The following is a 10,681-nucleotide window of genomic DNA, read 5'->3' on the forward strand; positions in this document are numbered from 1 at the left end:
AAGCGTGACCTGGGTGAGGTAGAGAGGAAACAGGGTCTTACAAGAAGCAGATATTGTTCTGTCTGTGTGGTTTTTACTCTTTGCAAAGTGAGTCCAGCACAGTGCAGTCAGTGGGTCAGTCTTCCTGAGCTGCATCTAACCAGTGGAAACATCTGCAGCACTGCAGAGAAGCACTCAGCAGACAAACAAACCCAAACAGCTTACAGCTGTATGTCACTTTTGGACAGAGGTGGACAAAGTACACAACTTCACTACTTGAGTTAAGTATAGATACTCCTCGTCAAATAATACTCAAAGTTTTTCAGTTAATTTTTTACTTCAGTTAAAGTACTGGAGTATTTGCATCTAAAAATACTTAAGTATTCAAAAGTACATTATGTTTTAAATGCAAGACATTTTTCAGAACCTAATGACTCCTGAACACCCCACTGAATACACTGACTGGCTTGTACATCTTGTAGAATAAAAAGCTTGTGGAATATGATACAATGACTATAGAAACACAACTGACATAACAAAAGTACAGCCATTGTCATTTTCATCTTATTTAACACCCCCCACCCCACTCACACAAAAGAGCATGGTAGTGTTCTTACAGAGCCGTAGCAGTGTGTGTGTGTGCATGTGTGCATGTGTGTTTGTGTGTGTGTGTGTCTATGTGTGTGTGTGTTTGTGTGTCTGTGTATGTTTGTGTGTGTGTCTATGTGTGTGTATGTTTGTGAGCCAAGTAACAAGACAGGGAGCAAGAAACAAAACTCCTCTTTCTTAATTATCCACATCGTTATTAACGACACAGGTATATATACAGGTACATATACAGGTACATGTATATACTCAAAAATACATCCAGAACACACAATTAAATGAAAAACGTAATTTAAGAACACTTGAAATTTTCATTCAGTTTCTTTCATCTGTTTAATATAATCGATCAGTCCCTGTGCGTTTGCCCCAAACCATTCAGCATGGTACACAAGGGAGACAAGTAAGCATGTGTGACATCAAAGAACTGATTGCAGCAACTCAGCCTTTCCACAACATTAAAGCCGCTTATTCCCCCCCATGCCATGAAGAAATAATCTCTGTGGCTCCCCTCTCCCCCTCCCTCAGCCCCCAGTCTGGCTTGAACATTTGCACTTCCAGTAAAAATGCGCCCCAAACACACTGACACCAAACTCAGCACCGGTGCTCCGTAAAATCCCGTGATTCAGTCTCAGAAGCACTGGCTCCCCTGCCCTCCTCTGAACATTATTAAAGCTACACCCTGAACACTCTGTGTGACTGACATGAATGAGAAGCATCTTTATTCATAATCTCTGTAGCGGAGGTCAGAATACAGAGTGTCATTATTCCCGTCTTTCTTCTGTCTCCTGGGTTTTGGCTTCTTAAGGTTCAGGGCAGCGTAATTCAGTGTGTCCTCGTCATGGCACTGTGGAGACAAAGATGGCAGAATTGGATGGATCAAATCGGTTTGCTATTACCTATTTTCACAAATAGCACTTAAAATGCTGATCCCAGGATGGAAATCAGTCTGAGGTTCATTTGTTTTACTGACGATTTGTAATTTGAAATATTTATTACATACTTGCTTGCGTGACCATTCCACTTTTGATATATCACTGTTCTTTTCATCTGTTTAAAATATATAACACATCAATATATTATTTAATTTCGCACGGTATCATACCGTGGTCAGATAACATTCCGAATTTTCAAGCAATCAACATCCTTTTTGTCTCAAAAATGAAAGTAAAAATGACTTCTGTCAATTTAAGTGTGCATGTTTGGATACGTGTCATTTGTTCTCATATATCATATATAATAAAATTGCTATAAAGGAGATCTTGGTAATAAAAGTTATTGATATGCAACTTATTGCAACATGTATATTTCAATAGATTTTGCAAAATATGAAAGATATAATACAAAAATGTAAATCTTACAGTACAAAAAGGTTTATATAAATAAGGTGAGATTTAATAATGGATTTTAAAACTGTATTACCTGCAAGAGTGGTTTTAATATGAAAATGTTATCTATCATAAAACAATTTTATATTTCTATAATTTGTTAAAATCTACATTTTGTCCTTCTGAGTGCATAAAGCCGGGCAGCGTACCTGCACAGTGTGTACAGGTCAGTTTACATCTTATACAAATGAGAGCAACGTTCAGAATAATGCTGCAAGATAAAACTATCAGCAAGCCAGAGTGAAGAGGATCCAGCAGCTTCTGAAAGCCTGTAACAAAGAGATAGATTTCAGCATAATGATATAGAGACACATTTCCCATTTGCTTACATTACATTAGTTAAAGATCAAATCGATAACACATTACAGCAGTTGTTTTGTAAATAGTCCATTTTTAACATGAACTTCTAGTATTTTGTATTTTAACAATTTATATTAATATTTGAAATAATTATTAAATTAGGCTCCGGACCCCCCGCGACCCAATAGGATAAGCGGTTTGGAAAATGGATGGATGGATGGATATTAATATTTGAAATAATTATTAAATTAGGCTCCGGACCCCCCGCGACCCAATAGGATAAGCGGTTTGGAAAATGGATGGATGGATGGATAATTATTAAATTAACATCTGTGTAATTTAATTTAAGCACTTAAATTAGAAAATTCATTACATTAAAAAAAGAAATAAATGTCTTAATAGCAGAATAAGCTAAATAAAACTTTGAAGCAGATATACTCTCCACACTGGGTGCTACCATCTATATCCAGCTGTGTGCCGTTCCCAAACAGCATCTCCCCACACTGGGTGTTACCATCTATATCCAGCTATGTGCCGTTCCCAAACAGCATCTCCCCACACATGGCCACAGCGCAGTAGTAAGTCCCAGCATCGGAGAGGCTGAGGTTCCCCTTGGGGAGGCTGTAGACGCAGCTCCGTGTAGGAGATCCAGCCTCAGGGCTCTTCTCACACTCATCACTGCTGTTTCCAGGGCTGTAAATGACTCCAGGAAGGGATTCTCCTGATCCATGTCTGAACCAGTAAACACTGTGTTCTCCTGCACAGCTCCCAGTCTCTATCGTACACTGCAGGCTCACAGAGTCTCCTGGCTGCAATGTGTCAGACACAGGCTGCTGTACCACAGTCCTGCTGTTGGAGTCTTTACCTGAAAAGCAAAATAGTCATGATGACAGCCCTTTGAGAATAACAATGGAAAATACAGATCCTCAAAAATTGTTCTTACAGATTTTTGGGAACTGAATCGATGTTCTTCTAGCCATCCAAGAAATCAGTAACTTCTTGGAGAACAGCTGACATTCTTCTCTCTTTTTATTGTATTACTGCTTATTAGTATATATCAGGTAACACTATACATTAACTGCACCTACATAATACCTAAATAAAAATTATATGATAATAACAAACATTATAATCATATAATGTCTTGTATTAATGTATGAAGGTAGATGAATATAATTAATTTCAATTCAAAGAAATGAAGTGTGTAAAGTGTACTTTATATTTTCATGATTTTCGTGACTTTACATTTGGTTTATGTTGCCCCTTTTCCACAGGAAGGTATTTATTGTTTTTGCATATTTAGCTCTTGATGTGTTTTGGTATTTTTGAGCATTTTGCTGTAGTACCTGCATAATTTAATTCAAGAGCCGAAGAGCTGTTTGCCCATTACTAGTTTGTCTATCTTTTAACATTAAAGAAAAAGTATACATAGTAAAAGGAATTACTTGGTTTCGTAGTTCCTCCTATTTATTTTCTTATGCACACAAAAGTAAGTTTTTCCGTTCAACCATAGCACTACAGCGAAAAGCAAAACGTCATGGCAAATACAATTATGCTTTATTCCAATACACATTGCTAATTTTTCATTATTATTACATTTATTCAGCATAATATCTTCAAAGGTTTCATGATTTAATTTGCAATCTTCTGGCCTGAAATCTTTTCCTGCTACACTGAAGACTCTCTCAGCGTGTGCAGAGAAAGCTGCAGCCAAAGGGTTGGCATCCTCTGATAAACATGGTTGGTTCAGGTATCGGTGACATTATGTGAACCTTTCATGGCAGGAATAGGGACTAGTTTGACTTTTGATGCAGGAAAAGTGTTTGGGACTGTTAGGTTGAAGAAACAGTTGTTAATCATTTCTGTATGATCAGCAATGAGTGTAAATATATATGTATACGTTATTTCTTATCTTCTAGCCACATACTCTTAGCTATTGTACTCTAAGTAGGTGGTTAACAGCTGCCTACTTAGATAAGAATCTCACTTCCCTCTCTTGCGCCCCCCATTGACTATAAATAAAGAAGACAAGGGGAACCACCCTTTGTAACACATTCTGCTGTAGTTTGCATTGCAGAGAGTGTGGGTACCCTTGCAAGTAAAACTGTAACCTGTGTGTGTCTCATAAATGTGGAGTTGGGGTGGAAACGCCGGGCGCTTTCCCCAACATAGAATTTGGTCCTTCGAGCCGGATCCGAGGAACCCCGAAGACGTCTCCAGTACGCCGAGAGAAGCGACACCGAAGTCTGTCGACAGCCACTCGAAGTCGGGTGCAAGAAAGACCTGTGATGTGAATTCGTCATCAGGCCGGTGGTTAGAACTGCGCTCGACGTCTGGTGATGTCTGAAGGACCTCGGTGACGGATCAGAGAGCACACTATACAGGTGAGAGATATGGCACCTAAGTGAGTAGGTGGCCAAGTGAGAGATACGGCACCTAAATAAGTAGGTGGCCAAGACATGCATGTGGTTGAGGTTAGCCGAAATTAACCGGGAGAGAAAGTAGGCGTTGTTGGAAATATATACAGTGTTGTATGTGGATGTGTTTTTATAGGTTTTAGATTAACCTACACGATCCACCCTAAAAGCAACAACATACTGGTGACTGAAGGATCAAGGACGGGTTTCATCCCTGAAAACTAACACCGCTGCTCTAATAGGGAGCAGTAGAAGGCCGTGTTAGTGTCCTCCTGAGGTCTCATGCCAGAGACTTGCTTTTAGGATTTTTTATTTTTTGTAGTGTATCCATTAAAAGGTAACAATGGGGAAGAATCAAAGTAAACAAATGGAACTAGAGGGAGATGAGAAGTTTATGGAAGGATATAAGCCAGGATCAGGACAAATAAGTAGTCAGAGATGGAGGAAAAAAACATGGGTTTGAAGGAAAACTCCACACTCCAGATATATTAAAATTACAGGGAAACTTAAAACTGGAGATGTTACAGACTACCAATAAGAAAGAAGGTAAAGACAGAAAAAAAGAATATGTTTTTTCTGATGCATGGTTAGAACAGAGTAAATTAAGAGATAATAAAAGACAGCAAAAAAAGGGAAATAAGGAGAAAAAATTACAGGCGACTTTAATTACACTAGATGAGGAGACGGCAACAAAATCTTCTGCCGCTCCAGTTCCCTTACTGCCCCCACAAATTCCAATGATTGCGCCTGCACCAGTTCCAGCTGTAAATAGACGACAAATAGGAGGAGGGGAATCATCTCGAATGATGACCCGAGGGTCTAACCCTTCTCTGTATCCGTTAAAGGATCTGGAGACAAGTAAAGTACGCTGGCATCCAAAAAATGACACAGAACAGGAAGACTGGGAGAATGATTTGGTGTGTCCACTCGTAGAAGTGGCAAATCCAAATCGAGGCCCAAATAATGCAGGACCCGAAACTATGTTAGTATATAGACCCTGGACCGCTGAGGATAGAACAGCGGCTTTAAAAGGAATACCCCCGGTTGAAGAAGGGGTACCCGAGTTTTGGACTGCCATCCTAGAATTACAAAGTAGTTTTCATTTGAACGGCAGGGAAATGTATAGATGTCTCAGACAGTTGTTTACCCATAAATGGGGACGTGTAGCGGGAGACTTCACAGGACATGGTAATAATGATGAAGTCTTAGCACATGACTCGCAGGAACTCATACAAGCATTACGAGACTTGCGAAACAGGGTAGAGACAGCCTTCGTAAGACGCGCAGACTATGGACGAATAGCGCAATGTAAACAAAAAGATGGAGAGGAACCTGAGGATTTTATGGATAGAATGAGAGTTGTATTTAGAGGAAACTCAGGGATCCCATTTGATGAAGAGGCAGTAGGAGTGTACCAACAACAGCTAAAACGAGCTTTTGTCGCAGGCCTAAAGCCCGAATTGCGAAAATATCTTGACAAACATTGGGTACATCAGAATACTGGTTCAGTCCAACAAGCACTATAATATGCTCAACACGCGCAGAAAGCGCAGAAACAGGAAAAGACAGACACAATATTCAGCGCCTCAGAAGTAGTAGCGCTAGTGCAAATGAATCCTCCGGGGAGGGGAGGATTCAGAGGAAGGTCAAGAGGCCGAGGAAGGGGGAGAGGTGTTTTCAGAAACAATTACAGGAATTCGTCTCAGCAAGATAACATTTGCTGGACATGCAGGAAACCTGGACACTTAGCTAGGAATTGTAGAGTAGGGAAACAACCATATAACCCAAACTCCATTGAAAACAATGATCAATGACCCCCCTCGGAGGCCCCTGTTACCGACACCATCCGAGGCAAAACAGAGGTGATTTTAAGAAAGGAAACGGAGGTCACTTTACAAGACCTTTTAGATAAGGAAATAGATTTACAAGCAGTGTGTCAGTTATTAGCAGAAAGGCAGTGGGAAACCTTGCCAAGTCGGAAGTTAGTCATAAACGGCAAAGTATATGAATGTCTGTGTGACACTGGAGCATGTAGGACTGTCCTAACCTCCAGTCCTCCCGGAGTCACATATTCTTCATCAGTCATAAATATAAAAACGGCAGGAGGTCAGACAGACAGACATCAGTTAACAAACCCAGTTGCAGTAAAAGATAAGGAAACTGGACTTGAATGTCAAGCACAGGTGTTAATAAGCCCTTCTTGTCCTGTTAACTTGTTAGGCCGAGACCTTATGGTACAAATGGGCATTAGCGTGGTTGCCACAGCCACTGGCATGAAAGCAATCGTAAATGAAGAAGCTTATGTTGTGCAAGGAACCACAACACCACAATATTACTGGTCTCTGGACCTAGGGGGAACTGCACAGACACGAGAATTATTGCGGAAAACTAGAGAAAAGCAGTCCCCTAGACAGGCCCAGTTCATGCCTGACGATGCCTTACACGTCACTATGTGGTACAAAGACACCCTTGGACCAGATTATGTCTATGACAAAACGTTTCATGCCCTCCAAGACACTTGTATTACCTTACAACATATGTATGTTAACCCCACCACTGGGTTTTCAGCAGCCTCAGTCATTTTATCTAACAAGCAACAGGCTGTATTTAGAGAGAGAACACCACACGTATCTCTTTCAAAACCACCCCAGATGCAGTGGAGAGATGTAGAGATGTTCTTACGAGATTCTATGCACAGTTACAATGACTACCAACCCGTATCTGGCTCCTGTTGGAGCTATGATGAGAAACACAATGTGTGGCGGTTTCCTTTGGGATGGAGAGTTCAAACCACTCCCACCACACACTTAAAGGACCCAACCTGACAAATTTTTTCAACCCTGGAGGAGGGATCATGTCCAGATCTAGATCGCCTCCCAGAAGGGTTGTGGTCGTCCTCCCCCACTGATGTAGGGCTGGTAAAGGGGTTTCCACCTTACAAAGTAATTGTGAAATCAGAACACCGTCCGGTAGTTAGGCAATACCCATTAAAACCTGAAGCAGAAAAAGGTATAGCCCCTGTAGTGCAAGACATGTTAGCATCAGGAATATTGCGAGAGGCTCCTGAAGCCACTTGCAACACTCCTATCTTTCCAGTCCAGAAGGGACATACAGGGAAATGGCGCATGGTGCAGGATTTAAGACCGGTTAATAACATAGTGCAACATGCAGCACCAGACGTGCCTAACCCACACTTATTGCTCAACTCATTGACTCCTGATAAAAGCTACTTCTCAGTAGTGGATCTTAGTAATGCATTTTTCTCAGTACCATTGCACCCTGATTCTCAACATTTATTTGGATTTACCTATAAAGGGAAAAAATATACATATACTAGACTCCCTCAGGGATTTTCTGAAAGTCCACATGTATATACCATGGCCCTTAGATACTCTATGAGTACCTGTGAAATACCATCACATAGTCAGGTATTACTATACGTGGATGATATCTTAATAGCAGCAGATTCAGAACAACATTGCAAAGAAACTACCCTAACTGTGCTTCAGCATTTATACAATACTGGACATAAAGCTTCTAAACAGAAGTTGCAGTATTGCAAAAAGACAGTTGTCTATTTAGGGCATAACCTTTCACAAAAAGGTCGCTCGCTGCTAGAGATAAGGAAACAAGCTATACAGGAAGCACCTAAACCACAGACTAAACAACAGATGATGTCCTTTTTAGGGCTCTGCAATTATTGTAGAGAATGGTTACCAGATTATGCTTTTCTAGTTCAACCTTTGCAAAATTTAATATACGGGAAGGAGATGACTCTAAAGGACAAAATACAATGGACTGAGGACGGAGAAAATGCTTTTACAAATTTAAAAAGAATGTTGCAAACCAATGTGACCCTTGCTCTACCAGATTATCAACAACCATTCACCCTATGTGTAGATGCTAATCAAGGTTATATGAAAGCAGTATTAACACAGCCATTCGGAGCAAAAGAGAGACCGTTAGCATTCTATTCAAAACGATTAGATGCAGTAGCAGCTGGCTTTCCACAGTGTTTACAGGCATGTGCAGCTGCTGCAGAAGCAGTAAAGGTATCAGCAGAATTGGTACTTTGTCACCCCCTCATACTTAAAGTTCCTCATTCTGTGTCTCTAATCTTGTTGCAGACACCGCTTCCATTCTTAACACATACAAGACATCTTACCTTAGTGTCACTTTTGCTCTCACAACCTAACATTGAACTTCAGCGGTGTGGCCTATTGAACCCTAGCACGCTCCTCCCCACCGCAGAGGATGGGGAGCCACATTCTTGCAAAGCAACAATAGAAGAACAAACAAAACCAAGAGCAGATATTCTGCAAACTTTTATACCAGGATCAGAAGTTGTTTATGTAGATGGCTCAGCATCAAAAAATGATATGGGAAAAAATAAAGTTGGGTATGCTGTAGTTACATCTACTGAAGTGTTAGAAGCCAATGCACTCCCTTCTACTTGTTCAGCACAAGCGGCTGAACTCTATGCTGTGATCAGGGCATGTGAACTGTTCAAGAACAAGTCACTTACTATCTACACTGATAGTCAATATGTGTTTGCAGCTGTCCATCACCATGCAAGAGTCTGGAAAAATAGAGGTTTTAGAACATCACAGGGCACATCTCTTACTCATACAAATTTGCTACTTAGATTATTAGACGTTGTGCATTTACCGACTCACTTTGCACTGTGCAAATGCAAAGCACACCAGACTGATGACTCTGCAGAAACCGCAGGAAATAGTTTTGCAGATAAAACCGCCAAAGAAGCGGCACTGAAACAACCTACCTTATCAGTGGCAGACATTCTTTTTATAGATAGCGATGTGCTATGTGATGCACAGATTCATGCTCCTAAAATAGAAGTACAAAGTTGGATCAAAAGAGGAGCAATACAACGAGAGAAAGTTTACTATATGAATGACAAGCCCATCCTACCAAAAAATTTATACAAAACAGCTGCTTTGGTGAGCCATGGAAATACTCATGTCTCAACAGGAGGGATGGTACATATCATACAACAATATTTCTATGCTATAAATTTTTCTGATTATGCAAAACAATTTTGTAGGACATGCTTAATTTGTTGTAAACACAATGCACAAGGAAACATCAGACCAAAACGTGGCCAGTTCCCCACAGCTGAGTATCCGTTTCAAGTTGTACATATGGATTTTATTGAATTATCTTGGTCACAAGGAAAGAAATACTGTCTAGTTATTATAGACACCTTTTCTAAGTGGGTAGAAATATACCCTGTAAAGCATTGTGATGCAATGACCGTTGCAAAATGTTTGGTAAGCCATTATTTCCCTACCTATGGCATACCTCATATTATAAGATCAGACAATGGGACTCATTTTGTAAATCAGACTATGTCCCTTTGCTCACAAGCATTAGGTTTTACGCTTAAGAATCATTGTGCGTATCACCCTCAGAGCGCAGGCTTAGTGGAAAGGACCAACGGCACTATTAAAACAAGGCTAAGAAAGACAGTGGAAGAGACAAAAAGGCCGTGGCCAGAATGTTTGTCTCTAGTAAAATTATGGATGAGAATAACTCCCACTCCTGCAGGATTAACACCTTTTGAAATAGTGTATGGTAGACCATTTCCCCTAGCAACTGAAATGAATGACATAGAAAAAGCAGACCGAGAAAATACGCTGGCCGATTGGATGCGTAAACTACTAACATCACAACAAAAACATAGCCCCAGTAGTCTGCCGGTAAATTCTGTTTCTACTCAACAGGATAACTTGCAGCCGGGAGATTGGGTCCTGGTCAAGGTCCTGTTGCGGAAAGATTGGAGCACACCTCGGTGGGACGGTCCTTATCAAGTCCTCCTTACAACACCAACAGCAGTAAAGATCGCAGAACGACCTTCCTGGATACACAAAAGTCACTGTAAACCCATCAAGCCCTTATCAGAGCCTCAGCAACAGAGTAGCAGTGGAAGTCCGCTACAAAGGCACAGTAACCAATAGGGTGCTGTTGTCTCAA

At 40.7% G+C, this 10,681-nt stretch overlaps 1 long non-coding RNA gene across 1 annotated transcript; it reads right to left on the bottom strand.

The window, feature by feature from the left end:
- Positions 1-656: 656 nt before the first annotated feature.
- LOC125727883 (uncharacterized) lies at positions 657-2,216 on the bottom strand. Its single transcript, XR_007388877.1, has 3 exons — positions 2,120-2,216; positions 1,586-1,632; positions 657-1,429 (listed from the first exon to the last, which is right to left on the bottom strand). It is a non-coding gene; the product is annotated as an uncharacterized LOC125727883 (long non-coding RNA).
- Between the last annotated feature and the right edge of the window lie 8,465 nt (positions 2,217-10,681).

The sequence above is a fragment of the Brienomyrus brachyistius genome, unplaced genomic scaffold (assembly GCF_023856365.1).
Source record: "Brienomyrus brachyistius isolate T26 unplaced genomic scaffold, BBRACH_0.4 scaffold124, whole genome shotgun sequence".
Taxonomy (NCBI): domain Eukaryota; kingdom Metazoa; phylum Chordata; class Actinopteri; order Osteoglossiformes; family Mormyridae; genus Brienomyrus; species Brienomyrus brachyistius.